Below are 19,831 nucleotides of genomic sequence, written 5' to 3'. Positions count from 1 at the left end.
CCAAATTTGAATCCCGGTCTCCTGACTCTCAATGCCATGTTCTTTCTTAATACCAGGCTGCATTTTTTAAAAAAAGATTTTATTTAAAAAAATTTTTTTTTAATGTTTATTTATTTTTGAGACAGAGAGAGACAGAGCATGAACGGGGGAGGGTCAGAGAGAGGGAGACACAGAATGTGAAGCAGGCTCCAGGCTCTGAGCTGTCCGCACAGAGCCCGATGCGGGGCTCAAACTCACGGACCGCGAGATCATGACCTGAGCCGAAGTCGGCCGCTTAACCGACTGAGCCACCCAGGCGCCCCAAAGATTTTATTTTTTTAAAAGCATTTTTAGGTTCACAACAAAATTGAGTGGAAACTACAAGGAGTTCCCGTACACACACAGCCTCCCCCACCATCAACATCCTGCATCATACTGGCACATTTGCTACGATCAGTGAACCTACATCGAAATGTCATTATGAACCAAAGTCCACAGCTTACTGTTCACTCCTGTGTTGTACATTCTATGGGTTTGGACAGATGTACTGCCCTAAAAATCCTCTGTGCTCCGCCTACAAATCCCTCCCTGCTAACCCCTGGGAAGCATCGATCTTTTTTTTTTTTAATGTTTATTTACTTTTTGAGAGAGAGAAAAAGAGAGACACAGAGTGTGAATATGCAAGGTGCCTAGAGAGGGGGACGCAGAATCCGAAGCAGGCTCCAGGCTCTGAGCTGTCAACACAGATCCCGATGTGGGGCTCGAACCGCCAGATCATGACCTGAGCCAAAGGTGGATGCCTAACCGACTGAGCCATCCAGGTGCCCCAAGCATTGAACTTTTTACTGTCTCCATAGTTTTACCTTTCCCAGAACGTCATACATTTGGAATCATACAGTATGTAGCTTTTTCAGATTGGCTTCTTTCACTTAGTAATACACATTTGAGGTTCAACCATGGCTTTTTTGGCTTGACAGCTCATTTCTTTTTAGGTCTGAATAATATTCCATTGTCTGGATGTAGCACAGTTTATTTGCTCATTCACCTATTGAAGGAAATTCTGATTGTGTCCAACATTCACCAGCCCCCCCCCCTTTTGATGTGAAGGGTGGCAAGTCAGGAGTGTGAAGATGAAGGGCGCCTGGGTGGCTCAGTCAGTGAAGCGTCTGACTCTTGACCTCAGCTCGGGTTACGATTCGTGAGATCCGCGCCCCGCGTCCAGCTCCACACTGAGAGCACAGGGCCTGCTTGGGATTCTCTGTCTCCCTCTCTCTCTGCCCCTCCCCTGCTCACAATCTTTCTCTCTCTCCCAACATAAATAAACTTTTTCAAAAAAGGAAAAAAGAAGTGTGAAGATGAGTGAACTATTAGTAAGGGTTACTTAATAAAGTTTTACTAAACTTCTGTATTTACTCAAGTATGTGTGTGATTTGAAACAATAGCTGTATTTTCCCAAGTGCTCAGATTCATGATTTTTGTGACAAACTACTTTGGATGGTGCAAGTCCCCGTCAAGTCCATTTATCCTGGTCCTTTCATTTCTAACAAGGGAGGGTTTTCATTCTACTAGTAATAGTCTTTCTCTTCCTCCAAAAAGAGGTCAGAAAAGATTTTAAGCACAGGAATGGTGTGGCAGGATAATTTATGGAGAAATTAAGTCTGTGTTTTGTTTTTGCACCTCTTGGTGGGGCAAATGAAAGAGGTAGCTGACCTTCTCTGACCTAAAAAAAAAAAAAAAAAAAATGGAGACTTCACGTCTGGACTTCTTTGGGCTACCGTGTCTGAGGGTGTTCATTAGCCGTTTTTGTACAGCAGGACCGAAAACAGAAGTTGGAAGATGTAAGAGACATTTTGATAATGTCTGTAAATTCATTCCTTCTTCTCTTGGTAACTCCCCCCACTTTTGTCTACTGCCCCGTGCAGTGTATTTGTGCTGCGGGTGGGGGGAATAGCCTCTTCTGGTTGTAGTAATGAAATACATGGTTCAAACTAACAATTAATGAGCAGGGTGCCTGGTTGGGGGGGGGGGTCCTCAGTCAGTTAAGCATCCAACTCTTGATCTTGACTCATGTCATGATATCAGTTTGTGGGTTCAAGCCCTGCATTGGGCTCTCTGCTGACAGCACAGAGCCTGCTTGGGATTCTCTGTCTCCCTCTCTCTCTCTGCTCCTCCCCCGTTTGCACACGTGCACACTTTCTCTCTCAAAATAAATAAATAAACTTAAAAAATAATTTAAAAAAACTAATGAGCTTGATTCTGACCTTTGGCCATAGCCAGGAGGGTTCAATGGACACATGACCCAATTTAGGCCAGTGAGAAAGGAGAAGATATTTCCTGGAGGCTTCTGTGAAAGAAACTTGCTTGCTATTTGGAGGAAGCTTCTGGAAGAATCTCTCTTTCTACCTTCTCCTTACCTCTGAGCACATGCAAAAGAGCATGTAGCATCAGCTGACAACCGTCTTATGACCAGGATTAAGCTGACTTTGTAGAAAGCAGAGCAAAAATGAGAAGAAACAGGGTCCTTGATGATGCTATCAGGTGACTAAATCAAACCAACCCTGAATCTTCCTCTGAACTGCCAGGTATACAGGCCAGTACTTCTCCTTTACGGTTTAAGCCAGGTTGAGTAAATCTGGGTCGTGTTGAGTCAAAAGTATCCTAACTATCATAGTAGGCATTCTCCACATACCCCTACATATACACATGGGACTAGCTCCCCATTGATGGGTGTCTTGCCAGCCCTGCACATGGGAATTCAAACCCAGATTTAATTTTATTTTTTAAAAATAAAGAAAGGTAATGTTTCATGTGCCCAATTTATGAAACAAAGTTACATCCTATAATATCCAGAAGGAAAAGACAATGATGGAAAAATAGCTCAATAAATCATGGCACACCCGCTCAATGGCCCGATACACTGTCATTAAAAATTTGTTGTGTGAGGGGTGCCTGGGTGGCTCAGTCAGTTGGGCATCTGACTCTTGATATCGGCACAGGTCATGATCTCTCAGTTCGTGGCTCAAGCCCCACGTTGGGCTCCGCACTGACAGCGTGGAGCCTGCTTGGGATTCTCTCCCTCTCTTTCTGCCCCTTTCCCGCTCATGTGTGTCATGTGCACTCTCTCTCTCTCTCAAAAATGAATAAACTTAAGAAAAATTTGTGGTGTGAAGTCTATATGAGGACACAGAAAATGAAAACATTATAAGTGGGTAAAAGCAGGATACAAAGTTTAGTACTAAGTTTGAGCTCAGCTATGAAAAGATCACAAAACTTCACAGAAAAAGTCTGGAAGGAAACAGAAAAATGCCAACAATATGATAACCACTAAGGAGTGTTTTGAGTGATACCATGGTTGGATTGACATTTAGGAATTCCTTGGAGTCTCTGGGTGGGAACGTGATCCAAAAATGTGAGCCCAGAATAGGTAACGTGAGTGGCTTTATTCAGTTCTCCTTTACCCCAAAAGATGAAAGGTAATTACACAGCAACTTGTCACAATCTACTTGCTGCTCTTCTGTTTTTCTCCAAATCATGATCTTATCAGTTTCTATTAATATTTGTAGTGGACTCTGACATCTAAGGTGCCACCTATTATCTGGAAAACTTGGCATTTCTCACATCGGTGAGTTTAGTACAGCCCTCATTCACCCAAGCTGTTCACTAAGGTGCAGCCTCCCCCTGGCCCTGACCGTCACGACCACCACATGTGAACATGACAGCAAACTTGAGTCGTTTCCAAAGTCGCTAAGATTTCCTTCCATCAGGGAGACTTATGTAGCTTCCAGGAAGGCCCCCTCTCCAGGGCGCTGGAGTTTTATCGTCAGTTCCAACTCTTTTCACCTTCTTCTCCCTCCACTTATTCCGAAAGCCTGGAGGAAAAGAAAAACAGCCACTTGTCACAAAAAGATTGGGGACGCCAGCTCTAGGATAATCTGACCCGTGTCCCATCTACGAGGCAACTACAAATTAGTGATATTAAAGGAACAGGAATACGGTCAATCGCCTCCCATTGTTTGGAATGTGCACTAGAATAGAATTGAAAGTCCAGATTTTGAAATCTAAAGAGATCCAATCTCATTAGAAGCGCTAAGGCTGCACTGCCCGGTACAACAGCAACAGTAGCCAAGTGAGGCCCTTGAGCCGTTGAAATGTGCTGATCCGAGCTGAGAGGTATTGTAAATGTCAAATTCACACTGGATTTCAGAAACTCAGTATGCAAAAAAAAAAAAAAAAGAGAGAGAGAGAGAGAGAAAAGAAAAAAGAATACAAACTCTCATTTAGAATTTTCTATATTGATTACATGTTGAAATGATAACATGTTAGATATATCAGTTACATTGATTAAATCATATATAATATTAAAATTAATTTCATTTGGGTTTTTTGGTTCATTTTTAAGTGTAGCTTTCAGAAAATGTTAAATTACATCTGTGCCTCACATTTGGGGACCACATTATATTTTTTTTAATGTTTATTTATTTTGAGAGAGAGAGAGAGAGAACGCATGCGTCTGCATGAGTAGGGAAGGGGCAGAGAGGCAGCCAGAGAATCCCAAGCAGGTTCTGAGCACTCTCAGCACAGAGCCCACCGCCGAGGAGGGGGGTCCATGAACTGTCAAGAGTCAGACAATTAACCAACTGAGCCCCCCGGGCGCCCCAATCACATTAGATTTCTATTAGATACGTGCTGTGCGAGATATATTGCCAGGTACCCCTTATACTCCTGTTTCCATAGAAAACATAATTAACACTTGCTGCTGGGCTTCTTTGTGGCCTAGCTGGTTAGGGGCAGTTCCCTCTTTTAATCGACATAGCAGCCCCACAAGGCACACATGAGTTTGCCTACTTACAGATGAGAAACCTGAGGCTCAGAGAAGTTCAGCAACTTGCCCGTGGCCATCCATTGATATATGGTAGAGTCAGGAGATCCAACACTGGATTATCTATCGTTCAGGGAGTTACCCAGTTGCCAAGGCTTTTGTCTCTGCCATGACTTGAAGACCTATACAAGCAGAGGGAGTGATGCCAAACAAATGCAAGCAGATGAGTTCTCTAAAACTGCAATCGCTTTGCACAGACAAGCCTCAGTAAAAAATAAGACTACACCTTCCTAGTCCTAGATCCCATTTGACAAACATATGACTAGTGACAAGCAATACAGTATTGCCTTCCTGTTTAAGCTAACCGTAACTTGGAAAAAGTTGCGGAATGGGTGCTTTTGAAGAGCTAGGCTTTCCCATTCAAAAAAGGAAGATTGGTGTATTCGTCTAAACTTTCAGATGTGGCAGGAAGAAAAACTTGCTACTTAGCCCTATAATTTACAAATAAACAGTGCTGCTGTTATTTTTGGCCAGGTTTATAGATTCCAAGGGAATGTTTAACACTATAAAATAATGGAAACTGATTACAGTAATTTATATTCCTAGGGATGAATAAGAGGTTTGGCTAATCCATATCTTCCTCTTCAAAACTCGGTATCGTCAGACAGCTTCATTGACTGCTCCAGTTTGTGGTTTGGATGTTGGGTTCACGGATGTTCATTTTACCTATGTATTTATTTAAAGAGAGAGCCATGCATGGACCTGATATCTTGAGCCCAGGATTATAATTCAGTTCTATGTAATGATGGACCCCCTTCAAAGATAGTACAGTCACAGCATACTGATCAGGTTCTATAAATGCATGCTATCGATTTCCATAAACGCCTCAGCCCAATCAGGGGCTCAAAGATCCAGCCTCATTCTAGATACCATTCAGAATTGGGAAGTATCTATTCCTTCTCCAGAGAACCCTTCCCTTTACGCTGTCTCCACTTAAGAAGTATCATCCTACCCAGCCTGAAAAGCTCTCCTTTGCTCCACACAGTTCCCCTTCTCAAGAAAATACAACTCTTCAGCATTCCATTCCCTCAAGACTCTGCTCTTTCCTAGCCATGACTCCAAGTTCAACCTTTAGGCACCATAGCCGAGGAGTTGGGTCAATATTTTGTGGTGTGGACCTTTGGGCATTCCTTGCGACAGCAGGCATCCCATCACCTGTCCCCCCTGAGGAGTCGGATCGGCCCTAGACGCTGATAATCCCCACTCGGCCATCCCACAAGATTAGGCAGTTCTACTAGCACTGACAGCGTGGTCTTAGGCGGGTTAGCTAACCTCTCTGAGCTTTGGTTTTCTCACCTGGGAAATGGGAGTGATAAGGCCTCCTTTAAAGATTGTAGTGAGAAGTGGAGAAGGTACCCTCCTGGCCGGAAGAAGCTCTCAATTATGGGCACTGTGGCTGATTCGATGCATTCGAACGGGACAGCACAGCCTCGGAGACACCTGACCCCAAAGTTGCAGGCCTAGATCTGCCACGAAGTAGCTCTGTGGATTTGGGAAAATTGCTTCATCTTTCCATGCCCAATTCCTCCTATGTAAAATGAGAGGGCTGCACTTCAGCTGATCTCTAGAAAGAAGATCATGAGTCTCTGAGAAGAGCTCTAACTAAAATACTCAATTATTCATCAGTGCCCATGTAGTCACCTGCTACTATCTTTCATCGGGTACTAACTTATTCAACAGATCCTGAGGGAAGAGTGAGCACAAGCACTTTCCCAGAAAACAAGAGAAAATAATTTTGTGTTCCTTGAGGGAATAATTAACCTGAAGGGTAAAGGAAATAGTGAAGGGGGGAACAACTACCCCCACTGTACAAATAAAAGCTATATTCGTGTTCAAAACCAAGTTCAGAACTCTGATATTATTCAGAGTGAGTTAATTATTGTGTGAGTCAGAGCTGTATTCTGTCTCCCCTTGTATAACTCCTTGTATAACCCTTTTCTTCTTTTATTCCTTTCCCTCAAATGACTTCATTCTTTCTGTGTGTGTGTGTGTGTGTGTGTGTGTGTGTGTGTGTGTGTGTGTGTTTCTTCTCAGGATTCCTATTGTTGCTCTGGTTTCAGCGACAAAGCCACTTTGGTCTTGAGTGAGTTTTATCTGGCAGTATAACCTGAGGAACGCCTGTTCCCATTTTTGTGCTCTGTGGCCGCACGAAAGTGGAGGAGGCTGGGCTCCTACATACACCTCATAGTCGTGGTCAAGGAATTCCATGTGAATTATACGTAAGCTGAATTTCAGTAGACAATAAAAACCAGAGGAACGCTTTCTCTCACAGTTATTTGTACAGGTGCTGCCGAAGAGAGCATTCTCTCTTTGAACGGCAAGATTATTTGAACTTCCAACCTGGAGCAAGTCTTTGGCTCTATCAATAGCCTTTCTGGCTTTCCACACGGAAGAAGACTTAGCCGTATCCTCCCCTCAAGCTTCTCCGTCAAGTCACTTACCTAATATGCTCTTGTTCTCTGTCTGTTCATAGGACTCACCGCGCTCCATGAAGAACCACTGCATACACACTGCAGAACTGCTCTGAGATATCAAGTCACTCCGACTCCCTGGAGACACAGAATCTCTTCAACACTAGAATGAAAGGAAGAGAGAATGAGAGGGTGAGCTCACGGGTCCAGTCTCAGAATAACCAAGAATGGAGACAGGGATGGCCACAAGCAAGGAGCAGAGAGCTAAGAGAAAAAGGGAATGATTCCGGCCAAAGGTGACAAGCGTACAAGGAGATGCGGCTAAGGCCCTGCGGGTCTGGAGTCCTGTCTACCACCTACGTGTCTTTCTGGGAAGGCAAAGTACTGGTGCACGTGTGCGGTGGTGGCCGTGCAGCCTTCAGCCACTCCCGGCAGCAGTTTCCTGTCGGACTTCTCACCAGCACGTAGCTTTTCCTGAAGACCCTGTTGTCACTAACGTCTGCCAGAAACACTTAGAGAAGATGACCCCTTCCCTCCCCCACACCGAATTCATGCTAAGGTCACTGACCAATGATCTTCATGTCCAGGGGATACTTTTTAGTCCCTATTTTTCATGATCTCACAGTCACTCCGTCCTTTCTGAAAAAAAACTCACTTTTCCTTTCAGTTCATTGGCTCCACACCCTCCTTGTTTTTTCCTTTGCTTTCTAGTCATTTCCACGTCTCTTTCTCTGACCTCTGCTCCTCTGCTTCCTTGAGGTCCCTTAGAGCCCTTTCAGAGGCCCTCCTCTTACCGGCTTCTCCCTTCTTGGGCAATCTCCGCTGTCCCCAGAACGTCACTTGCCGTTGAAATTCTAACTCCCAAGTTTAAATCTCCTGCCCCTGGGTATGCAAATGCCTACTTGACATTTCCCCATGAATGTCTCAGTGACCCCCTCAGGTTATACATGTCCAAAGTCATACTCGTGTTCTTCCCACCAAAGTTCTTCTCTTCCAGCATGGTTCCCTTCCTTAGAAAATGGCAGTTCTGCTGACCAGGTTGCTTAAGTATGAACCTAGGCACCATCCCTAACACCTCCCTCTCTGTCACCTCTCACGCTCCATCGATCGCCAACTCTTTTGATCCTCTGACCTATATGTCCATCTCTTAAACCCTTCTGCTTCCCTCCGTCCTCACTGCCACCATCTTAGCCAGGACCGCCATTACTTCTCACCCGGGCTGTTGCGGTATCCTTCTAACTGGTCTCTTGCCATCTTCTGTTGCACCTCAATCCATTCTTTCATCCACTATAGCCTACGTGATCTTTAAGAGTATAAATACGGAGGGGCGGGGGGTTGGCGCCTGGGTGGCTCAGTTGGTCGAGCGTCTGACTTCAACTCAGGTCACGATGTCACTTTTGATGAGTTCGAGCCCCACATCCGGCTCTGTGCTGACAGCTGACGACCTGGAATTCAGAACATGTCCCCATTTTCGTAAACCCTGCTTAGAATCCTTCAACACCTCAGGGCAGCTGGGTGGCTCAGTCGGTCAAGCATCTGACTTCAGCTCAGGTCAGGATGCCGCGTTCGTGGGTTCGAGCCCCGCCGACAGCTCAGAGCCTGGATCCTGCTTCAGGTTCTGTGTCTCCCTCTCTCTCTGCCCCTCCCCTGCTCATGCTCTGTCTTGCCCTGTCTCAAAAATAAACATTAGGAAAAAACTTTTTAATAAAAATAAAACTGTAAATATGGGCATGCCACGATCCTTCCACGGCCTACAAGGCCCTGTCTCGCCTAGCCCTAGTCACCCCTCCATCTCCTCTTGTACAGCACTAGCCCTTATTCTGTTGGCTCCAATGGCACTGGATTTCTCTTAACTCGTTAAAACACAATGCTTTGCCTGCCTACAGCTTTTGGATATGCTCTACCGATTGTCTGAAAGGCTCTTTCAACGTCAGAGTCTGCCTTAAACATCACATCCTCAGGAAAACCTTCCCTGACCATCCAGAAGAAAGAGCTCTCCTTTTAGTCATTTGCATCGTACCATGCAGTACTTCATAGCACACTGCACACTTGAAGTTGATTAATAGCCATTTTGGTTTAATGCCGGTCTTCCTCCTGTGGCTGTAAGTTCCGTATCGGCAGAGCCCATGTCAGTTTGTCCACAAGGGAGGTCTCAGTTCCTAGCTGATGGTGGGCTCCCAATAAACTCTGTACAGTAACTGACTCTGAACACTCCTGCCTGCCATTACCCCTAACGCTTTCACCAAAGCACTCTCACTGAATTGAAAATAGCCTGTTGAATCCTCCTACATTAGCTTCCTGTGGCTGCTGTAACACATCACCACAAACTGAGTGACTTAAAACAGCACACGTTTATTCTCTGACACGTCTGGAGGTCAGGAGTCCTAAAATCAAGGAGTTAGCAGGGCTGCGTTCTTTCTGGAAGCTCTAAAGAGGAATCTATGGCTGGGCCTTTTCTGCCTTCTAGAGGCTTCCTGCATTCCTTGGCTCATGGCCTCACATCACTCCAACCTCTGCTTCCCTCATCATGTCTCCTTCTCGTCTCTCCTGCCTCTCTCCTATCAGAACCTTTGTAATGACACTGCGCCCATGCAGATAATCCAGAATCATCTCCCCATCTCAAGACCCTTAGCTTAATCGTATCTGCAAAGTCCGTTTAGCCACGTGAAATAACCTATTCACAAGCTCTGGGGACAAGCAGATGGGCATCTATGCCTCAGAGGGTAAAATTTTTGCCAAGTTTTCTGGAAAAAATACTGAACTCTGCTACGAACTATCACCTACCATACACACTCTGTACACACCATGATATGGGCCATATTACAACTCTTTCTCCTAGATCCCCTTGTAAATTAGCTTTGATTAGTATGTCCTTGAGGATGTACATATATTCCATAGTGTCTGCGTATACACAGTACTCAGGGATCCTTAGAATATCCTTCCAGATTTCTGTCCCTTTGGTGAGGAAGACAGAGCCAGAGCATGGGGAAGAATAAAGCCGGCGAAGCAGCTGACGTGACCTTGCCTTGTTTGACCCCGGAGTCTCCCCTCCCGACTGCGAGTCTCCCTTCCAAGCTGTTGCTTCCTTGAGAAAATGGCTGAGGGGATGGTCACAAGCTGCCTCACGTGGAAGAGTCGCAGCAAGAAGCTGTGGCCGAACATTTTTAGACACATTTATAATCTGTCAGAAAGTACACAAATACTTGACAGTGAGTGTGGAAGCAAAAAGGGTGTTGTGATCCAAATAATTTGCATCTTAAACACTTGACTTAACGGGTATGAAGATTCTGGAGGTGAGAAGGCCTGATCCCCAAGGTGCTACCTACAGACTGTTCACCTCAGACTTGGGGTGAGTGGAGACACTCAGCCTCAGGCGTGGTCCCGTCTTATGTCACAGCTGCCCTTACGTGCTCTCCTTGACCGTTATGGGAATCAAACAGAAGATGTTGCTTCTGGCAGCAGAGTGTCCTAAGAGTGAATCTCTTGTTCCCAACCAGCACGATCTGGGGAAGTAAAGACAGGTCTCTCTCTCTCTCTCTCTCTCTCTCTTTCTCTTTCTCTCTCTCTCTCTCTCTCTCTCTCTCTCTCTCTCTCTCTCTCTCATGGAATCTATTCCCCCTGTAGTAACCACATCTCAGCTCATTCATCCTTGGTCCCATCTAGACATTATTGCTTTATGGGCATTCTGGTTTCCCCCCAAGTTCTGATTATTTACCCACAAAGGATTTCCAAGGGGACAGGAAGCAATCGATAACACTTGTTGTGTACTCTACTTACCTTTACCTATTAAAATAATAAACATCACTACTGAGAAAAGTTCTAGGTAAGTTGTTCTAAATCACCTAACCCTGAGATGGACACACCTTTAGTGGAATCTAGTCACAATGTCTTACAGCTTGGAGGGTAGAGGTCATCTGGTCCACCCCCTCATTTTTGTAGATGAGGAAGCTGAGGTTATAGACACCTAAGGAAACTGTGCGAGGACACGCAGGTCAGGGTGTCGACAGTTTCATAAAGCCATAAAAACTATCAACCAAGATTCTACCTCTCCAGTTGATAACAGTCATAGATATAGCTCCCATGTAATAAATTCAGTCTTTCACAGTTTTAAAGTTTGGTGATAATTCCACCCGAGCGAGGCCAAAGTTTACTTCAAACCTATGAAAGAAAATCTTACTAAGCAATTAATGGTCTAAAAAGGTCACAGAACATATAGTTTACCTATGTCTAGTAACAAACAAGTTAAAGGACGTTTGCCTTTAACTACACGCAACTATACTTCTGATTTTACAATAAATCATTAAAATGGGCTTTGCGAAACTTCAGCTTAGAATCATCTTGTCAATTATTTAATCCTCATTATTATATACTTGCCATTTTAAAAATTGTTTCTTTTAAACAATGAGCCTGAGAACTTACATTGATCAAGCCTTATTATCCCTTTATGGACTCAGAGTTAGAAGGGTTTAACCGCAGGGCTTCAGAGCAAATCAGAAACTGTGTGACAAAGCCAACTCTTCCAGAACAACTGCTCTCATTCACCTTGAGTGAATCTTGGACACTTTGGCTTTGATGAATAGAGAGGGCGGAGTGTTCGGGAATTTGTTTTTCCCCACCGGTAATGATGCAGTACTTTTAATGGCAACCCCTATTTATACACATCAAAAACCGCTTCAGATGAAAACTGACAAGTCACTACCAGGCACTAGGTCTTTCAGACGAAGTCCTTTGCCCTTCCTGCCTGCAACCCCACACCATTATCCCAGGCAGTTTGTGTCACTCAGCTCTCGGCAAAACAGCAAATGTGAAAGGATTTGGATTAAACTCTGGACCCCTAGCAAGAGATTTAAGAAAAGTCCAATTTTTTCTTCATTGCAAAATTAAACTGATTCCTAGTGCAAAGTTCTTTCCCTCATTTAGGACAGGGAATGTTATCCAATGCTGGGTACTTGTAAGAGAATCTGGCTTTGGGCTGGATCCCTGCATTGAAAAGACATTTTTCATGTTCCCTGTGATTTTATCTCCCTCTTCCTTCCCTTGTATCTAGGGTTGCCAGGTAAAACATACAGGGTGCCCAGTGGAAGGTGAGTTTCAGATAAACAACAAATTTTTACATATATATTAAAGTTTTTTTATTTATTTTGAGAGAGAGAGAAAGAGAGAGAGAGAACACAAGCAGGGGAGGGGCAGAGAGAGAGAATCTCAAACAGCTTCCACGCTGTCAGTGAAGAGCCCAATGCCAGGCTCAATTTCACAAACCCTTGAGATCATGAATGGAGCCAAAATCAAGCGTCAGACACTGCACTGATTGAGCCACCCAGGTGCCTCACCAACAAATATATTTTGAGTACAAGTATGTCCCGTGCACTATTCGGAGCATATTTCTACTTTAAAAACCTATTTGTTGATTATATGAAATTCAAGTTTCAATGGGTGTCCTGTATTGATCATTTGTCTTTTTGGCTTTTTGTTTTTCTAAATATGACAACCCTACCTGATTGTCCTCTTCCAACACTGTTTTGTTCTTTCTCCTAAAATTTTCTTCAATGGGCTTTCTTCCCAATTTCATTTAAGGACAGTGGGTTTTTTTCTTTACCTTCTGCTCTTGTTTGGTGGTGGTGGGGGGGGCGTATTAGTGTTTAGTGATTTTGGATTGAGATGGGTAGTACCAGCCTTCTGTATGAAGGGGCTCAGAGCCACACATCAAGGAAGATTTGAATAGGGCCTGTGTGAAGCCATCTCTTCTGAAGTTCTGCCTTCACCACATACCCCTTGGAGTTAAGCGTTGCCTTCTCTAACTGGTGCTTCCAAAACGTCCCTGGGAAACATTAACACAAGTTACTAATAGCTTAGTAGAAGCGGTAGTAATGATTTTTAAATTTTGTCTCCGTCTAATTTATAAAGTCTTTCTTGGAAGTATAACATGCATACAGAAGTGGGTCTAGTCAGTAAGTGCACAGCTGGGGGCGCCGGTGTGGCTCAGTTGGTTAAGCGTCAGGTCACGATCTCACAGTTCGCGAGTTCGAGCCCCACTGTCAGTGCAGAGTCTGCTTGAGCTTCTCCCTCTCTCTCTGTGCCTCCCCCATTCACAAGCTCTCTGTCTCTCTCAAAATAAATAAATAAACTTTAAAAAAAAAATGAGTGCACAACTGGATGAATTTTCCCAAAGGGAGTGTACTCAGGTAACCAGCACACAGATCAAGAAGTACAACATTAGCAATAGCACTGCTAGGAATTTACCCAAGGGATACAGGAGTGCTGATGCATAGGGGCACTTGTACCCCAATGTTTACAGCAGCACTTTCAACAATAGCCAAATTATGGAAAGAGCCTAAATGTCCGTCAACTGATGAATGGGTAAAGAAGTTGTGGTTTATATACACAATGGAATACTACGTGGCAATGAGAAAGAATGAAATATGGTCTTTTGTACCAACGTGGATGGAACTTGAGACTGTTATGCTAAGTGAAATAAGTCAGGCAGAGAAAGGCAGATACCATATGTTTTCACTCTTATGTGGATCCTGAGAAACTTAACAGAAGACCATGGGGGAGGAGAAGGGGGAAAAAAAAAGTTCCAGAGAGGGAAGGAGGCAAACCCTAAGAGACTCTTAAAAACTGAGAACCAACTGAGGGTTGATGGGGGGTGGGAGGGAGGGGAAAGTGGGTGATGGGCACTGAGGAGGGCACCTGTCGGGATGAGCCCTGGGTGTTGTATGGAAACCAATTTGACAATACATTTCATATAAAAAAAGAAGTAAACATTGAAAAATGCCATTAAAAAAATAAATACAACATTAGAAGGGAAATCCTGTCACGTGCTACAATATGGAGGAAATTTGAGGACATGCTACTATGTGAAATAAACCAGTCACCAAAGGATAAATACTGCATGATTCCACCCATATAAGGTATCTAGAGTAGTCAAATATATAGAAATAGGAAGTGGAATGGCAATTACCAAGGGCACTGGAGAAATGAGGAGTTATTGTTTAATGGGTACAGAGTTTCAGTTTTACAAGATGAAAAAGTTCTAAAGATCTACTTCAAAACAATGTGAATATACTTAACACTACTGAACTGTACGCTTAGAGACAGCCAAGTTGGTAAATTTTACGGTATGTATCTTTTACCACAATAAAACAAGAAACACGTTACCAGCTCCCCCAGAAGCTCTCGAGCTCCTTTCCAGTCATTTCTGCCTGTCCAAGGTAACCACTTTCCTCCTCTCCGAAGACAGCCCATCTGCTCTAAAAAGATTCTAGAGTTAGTAAGAAAAAAGGTGTACCAGACCCCTTTCCTTCTGACGGGGAGACTCCTTCAAATCAGAAAAGGACCGGCCGAGAGCCTTAGGCTCGCTGTGGTGGGAGGTGCCGAGGGAAGGAAAGGGCACCCAAGAGAGAAGACACAAGCGCTGGAAACAAACACCAGCTACTTTGCGTTCTTGCCAAAGGTGAGCCCTGCATGTTCATTACGAGTTTATTCACTGACGACGCATTGTTTTTCATTTTCACTGTGTTGACAACATGATCTGTAGGTTCATATTAGGGTCCCGCTCAAAGTATGCTTTTATTTTTTGTTACTGTGTGCACAGCACTAAGTGCTTATTTTCTTACCGGAGTGTTTATTGCCTCTACGTAAGGCATGAGACGAAACAGATGTGCTCGCTCCTGCCTGCCTCCGAATTCCTCACGGGCAAATTCTAAACTCAAGGAAATTTAGGCTCCCTTCATTTTACAACAGTAAAAACTGATCCACTGGCCTTTTTGACTACGTCCTTTTCCAAGAGGTCACCAAATGTTCTGAAGAACGAATGGCAAAACTGTCAACTCTGATCTAGAAAATGGGTAGGGGTGCCTGGGTGGCTCAGTCGGTTAAGCGGCCGACTTCAGCTCGGGTCATGATCTCGCAGTCTGCGAGTTCGAGCCCCGCGTCGGGCTCTGTGCTGACAGCTCGGAGCCTGGAGCCTGTTTCAGATTCTGTGTCTCCCTCTCTCTGACCCTCCCCCGTTCGTGCTCTGTCTCTCTCTGTCTCAAAAATAAATAAACGTTAAAAAAAAATTTTAAAAAATGGGTAAAATTCCGCAGACGATGGCTTTTTCTCATGATAGTCGGCGGATGCCGCTGTGGGCAGTGGCAATAATGCCGATGGCTCAGCTGATGTCAGGAAGGAAAAATAAGGAAAATGGGTAAAATTGTCACATTAGACCACAAATGGTAGTGACTGGGGCAGAGGTGAACAATTTGCTTATAGTCTTGAAGCCAAGGGAATGTGATGTCAGATGGTAGGAAGATATGCTGGGACCGTGGAAAAAGAAATGACATTGCTATATCATGCTAAGGATTAGCCACTTAGATTAGTTATTGGGTCTCAGACCCAATGACTCCTTTAATAACATATACTCAGTAGCCCTCCTGTACTAACCTGAGATGAAACTCACAGGTGATACCACATACCCCTATGCATAATTGTAAAAAACAATCAATGTAACGCCCTGATAGAAAGGACAAATAAAAATAAGTAATTTATAATAAAATAACATGCACCTCAAAATGTAAACTCAGGCACAGCGATGCTAGAAGACAAAATAGAGGAGCCGAACGCTTACACTGTCATACCATCACTGTGAGTGACGGTGCAAGACAAAGACTGACACAGGTGTGCACTAGTGGCAAAATCAGTTACCACCAATGTTGCTAAGACTTCCCAACATGGTGAACAACTTTTGGAGGGTTCGAAGCAAAACTAAATGCAAGCATCCTTGTAAAAGATGCTTGCATCTTGGAAACCTGGGTGCTTATTTTCATCAACATGACAGCTCAGCAGAATATCTCTGAAGGTCATGGTGCCTGGGTGGCTCAGTCGGTTAAGTGTCTGACTCGATTTCGACTCAGGTCATGATCTCAGCATCAGGAGATCAACCCCTGCATCAGGTTCCACACTGAATGTGGAGCCTGCTTAAGATTCTCCCTCTCTCTCTGCCCCTCCCCTGCTGTCATGTGCACTCTCTCTCTCTCTCTCTTAAAAAAAAAGATTTGAAGGTCATTCAGAACATGGGACAATTTCCAATTCTAGCATCTCTGGCCGGACCCTTTAGATTTCAACAGTGCTCCCCAATAACTGCAACAACAACAAAAACTACCACCATCTATTTCTAAAATCTATCCCCGCCCCAGGACGATACCACCTCCCATTTAGTATCCCTGATTTAGAGTAAAACATTTTATTTGCAGAAGGATTGTTCAATTAATTTGTTTTTATTTTAGAGAGAACACGCGCGAGCAGGGGAGAGGGGCAGAGGGAGAGTGAGAATCCCAAGCGGGTTCCACACTCAGCGCAGAGCCCGACAGTGGGGGCCGCTCCCATGACCCTGGGATCATGACCTGAGCAGAAATCGAAAGGTGGACGCTCAACCGATTGAGCCACCCGGAAGTCCCACTGCAGAACCATTTTTAAAATCTTTAAATATATCACTGATAAAATGATCTGTTTCCTTAGCAATTCCCCCAATTGTGATTCACATTTAAAAAAAAAATGATGTTGAAATTTACAGTCCCACAAAAAAAGGAGTTTCCCAAGATCTGAGCCAGTTAGCTCATCAAGGGAGTCAATATATAAAATTACATAGCACTTTTTGGGGGGAACACCTACTTGGTCTTTTAGTCATTAAAATAACAGGTTGACAAAAGGAAAAAAGAGCAAAACCCTGCAGGTTGTCTCATCAAGAAAAGCAATTTAATGAGAAGGTGTCATACAGATGTAGGATAATAATAAATATTATAATTATTGTTTTGTCCCCCTTTTCCAGCTATTCTGTTCAGTTGTGTTTTTCAAAAATACTCAGTAATTATGAAACTTCTTTATTAGCAGCATAAATATAAATCAAAAATCCTGCACGCACTGTCAGTCCCAGTCTAGAGAGCACTGCCCTCAGGGTGGGTTTCACGAGTCTTGGGGCCAGCAGTGTGGCTGGAGCACCTGATTCTAGCTCAGAAAGCTCATTATACTCATCTCTTCCCAACTGTGCATCCAGCGATGTCAAGTTCATGGCCTGGAAGCAGCAGTGACGGAAGTATCAGCACAGAAATTGGCCGGCGCTGCAGATCAGGTCCACCACCACCACCACCCACACACCCTGAACTCCAGAGAGTTCTGTTAAACATTCACCAGACACCACTGCATGGGGCTGGCTCCCTGGAAAGAAATACCTGTCACAGAAGTACAAAACAAGATTTTGTTACATCCTCTTGGGAGACAACAGTCCATATTGGGCTCTCTAACGTTTCATCCAATTCTAGCAAAGTACCAAATGATGGCTCATAAATGACCAAGGAAACAAAGCTAAACAGAAACATCAATTCACTAGTATCCAAATATTTATTCAGTACTAACTATGTGCAAAACAGTCTTCTTAAATTCTTTCTGCAAAAAGGCAAGACAGATATTAAATAAGTACATAATGTGCAATGGACCAATGTATATGCTGCCAATTTAAAGAGATAATTCAACAATGACGCTAACATTTTTTGTCTTTATCAAAGGGAATACTAATATTAAATGTGCATGGTGACAGGTATTAAACAAATATTGTCTTGTTTGATCTTCACAACCACACCGTAAGATAATCACTAGGTTGAGCCACATGAAATTGCCAACAGTGGACCAATTTTGACCTCTACAAATGGTAATTTCCACCTAAATCACTTTCTCTGTTTTATAGACAAGGAAGCCAAGATCCTACCACACCAACTCGTCCAATGTCAAACAGCTAGTAAGTGGCAAACCCAGGGTTCCTTGCAGACCAGAATGGCTCCAAAGCCCCTGTGCGCCCACCACACATGCTTCCCAAACGAAAGAAATGTTAAGCACACGTGACGTGCTGAACACATTGAAAGAAATCTTGGCATTAAACTGTTTTGAAATAACTCATGGTAATAGAAATTAAATCAAGGACATGCGTTTTGCCACATAACTCAACACGGGCTTCCTCGGTTTGTTAATCAGAAACGATTAGAAATAATCATACTTGTTGATACGTTTGAGAGACTGAAAAAATATTCTAATAAAGATTGCAACCATTGTTTGACTTGTTCTTAAAAGCTCAAATTAATGTTTATACTTAAGAAATTCCACCAGTGTTCAATTTACACTTGAGAAATTAATGTTTAATTTGTACTTAACAAATGACTTTTTAAAAATGCTGTGCAAATCATCAAAAGTCTTATATTCAGTGATTCTCAAGCTGCTAAAATGATCAGAGCTTCAGAAAAGAATTACAGTCATAAATGTTTGAACCAGAGGGTATGGGCAGGAGTGTCTCAATTTTTAAAAATTGGAACATAGTAAAATCATGACACAACACACACATGTGTATGGGTATGTATGTATATGTGTGTATATACATATACAATATATATTATAGCAATAATCACGCCTCAGATAAACCTCATTGGCTATGATACTGCCATATATATATATATATATATATATATATATATATATATATATATAAAATCTATATAATTCAAACAAAAGTTTCTTGAAAATGTTTACTCTTGGTATGTGGTATTTTCTCTGATATGTTTTTTCTTTTCTTTTCTTTTCTTTTCTTTTCTTTTTTTTTTAGGTAGGCTCCATGTCAAATGTGGGGCTTGAATTCATGACCCTGAGATCAAGAGTCACCAGCTCCACTGACTCGGCCAGCCAGGTGCCTCTCCAATATTTTCTATCCTATCCCATTCCATTTCATTAAAAAATTCTGGCCACAACTTAGTATATCATTCTCACAATTCACTAACGTGTTGTGACCCCCCAGTTTGAAACACATGCTCTTAGAGATCTTTATTTTAGAGACCTCATCTACCTACATCCCCCATTTTATTCCTTTCCTGCTAGGTCACTGTGTTTTTTGCAACTACAGCTTTGAGCCCCCGCTGACCAGCTTCTTTCCTTCCCTCCTGGAACAGATGCTTACAAATAACCTGCTATACGTGCTATCGACTGGGCTAAGTGCGGCAGATGCAATGTATTTATACTCACATCCTGGGATCCCAATGTCCATCCAATCATCCTGCGAATTAACAGCAGCTTCCGACCTCAGTGCTTAGTGCTATCAAGGGCAGGTTCCAAGAGAGGGGGATGTGGCCTCGTTAGGGAAGGCTTCCTGAGAAAATGGTACTTGAGCTAAGATGTAAAAACCCAAGCCAGTCTAATCTAATCTAGCCTGTTCTGTTCTATTTCATTAAGAAAATGCTTATTTCTATCCCCCAATCTACTCTGAGCAACTACTAACTCTAAGCAGTAACTGTCTCCATTCACTTAGCGTGACATTTTCAAGGATCATCCCAGTCGCCGCACTGCGTGGATATACCGTATTTCACTTATTCATTTGTCAGTTGACGGACGTCCGCATTGTTGCCACTTTTGGCTACTGAGTAATGCTACCATGAGTTTTTGGGCACAAGTGTTTGTATGGGCATATGCTTTCATTTCTCTTGAGTATATACCTAAGCGTGAAATTGCTGGGTCATATAGTAACTCTAATTTCAACATCTTAAGAAAC

The 19,831-nt window shown here is 43.3% G+C and overlaps 1 long non-coding RNA gene and 1 other non-coding gene across 7 annotated transcripts in view; one reads left to right on the top strand and one right to left on the bottom strand.

The window, feature by feature from the left end:
- Positions 1-3,400: 3,400 nt before the first annotated feature.
- The window catches only part of LOC131502261 (uncharacterized), a 138,363-nt gene continuing 121,932 nt past the window's right edge, over positions 3,401-19,831 (bottom strand). For 2 of the 6 annotated variants that reach the window (XR_009256992.1, XR_009256988.1), the window contains exons 2-5: positions 7,300-7,432; positions 6,155-6,422; positions 4,829-4,980; positions 3,401-3,848 (exon numbers count right to left, since the gene is read on the bottom strand). This is a non-coding gene — a long non-coding RNA (uncharacterized LOC131502261). Of the gene's footprint in view, positions 3,849-4,828; positions 4,981-6,154; positions 6,423-7,299; positions 7,433-7,578; positions 7,877-8,483; positions 9,422-19,831 lie in introns of those variants that run through there. The other 4 variants (XR_009256991.1, XR_009256989.1, XR_009256993.1 and 1 more) reach the window with 4 other exon arrangements.
- LOC131503326 (small nucleolar RNA SNORD35) lies at positions 15,352-15,438 on the top strand. Its single transcript, XR_009257416.1, has one exon. It is a non-coding gene; the product is annotated as a small nucleolar RNA SNORD35 (small nucleolar RNA).

Source organism: Neofelis nebulosa, chromosome X (assembly GCF_028018385.1).
Source record: "Neofelis nebulosa isolate mNeoNeb1 chromosome X, mNeoNeb1.pri, whole genome shotgun sequence".
NCBI lineage: Eukaryota > Metazoa > Chordata > Mammalia > Carnivora > Felidae > Neofelis > Neofelis nebulosa.
This window is presented reverse-complemented; position numbering and strand designations above follow the sequence as displayed.